Raw genomic sequence first — 859 nt, forward strand, 5'->3', positions numbered from 1 at the left:
GCCCCGGGCGGGAATCGAACCCGCGGCCTAGCACTTACAAGGCAGACGCACTACCAACTAAGCTAACTAGGCTGGCTCCCGATTTTTAACTCCATTGTATCCTACAAATCTCAGGCCTGTCGCACATTGCAAGCGTAGTCGCGCGACTCAGTAACATGAAGTCGCCTGAAAAACCAAACCTATAAAAATCTTGACCTTGTTTGGTCAAGTAAATAAAATGATAGAGATTTGAGAGTCAATTAAGAGTCTATCATTTTCCATAGGTTTGGTTTTTTCAGGCGACTACGCCTCCAATATGCAACGGGCCACACATAAAATCTTCGCCCAGTACAAAATATCGTATCGTAAAGAGGCGGTTTAAGAACACACGACTATGGGCTATTCCACGAACGAATTCCGAGCGCGTAGTGAGAAATTGTTCATAGAACCTTGATGTAAAACCTTTGGGTTTTTATAAAATGCCCCCTCTCAGTAGCTACTTCTCTCAGACGTCTCTTTAGTTACGAATTCTTACATCTAAACATAAATATCTGCTATTATCTACAGAGAACAATAAAAATAATAATAGTTGTGAGAAGTGAGAACTAATAAAAAGTAAATTGGAGTGAAGAAGGCATAGGGCGACTGAAAGATGAACATCTCTAGGAAATCTTTCTGTTTTAGGATACGTATTCTTTTCTTGTTAAAATTATTAAGCATTGATCTTTGCTAAGTTGACCATACAATCACACGAGAAGTTTTAATTTGACATACCTAATAGGTATTTTCATCTACCTACATTTTTATTTTTACTTTTCAAACTTCAAAATTTGAAAGATAAATATCTATAAGTATTTAAAGTAGTAAACGAAAAATATAT

The sequence above is a fragment of the Diaphorina citri genome, unplaced genomic scaffold (genome assembly GCF_000475195.1).
Source record: "Diaphorina citri unplaced genomic scaffold, Diaci psyllid genome assembly version 1.1 scaffold3053, whole genome shotgun sequence".
Lineage (NCBI taxonomy): Eukaryota > Metazoa > Arthropoda > Insecta > Hemiptera > Psyllidae > Diaphorina > Diaphorina citri.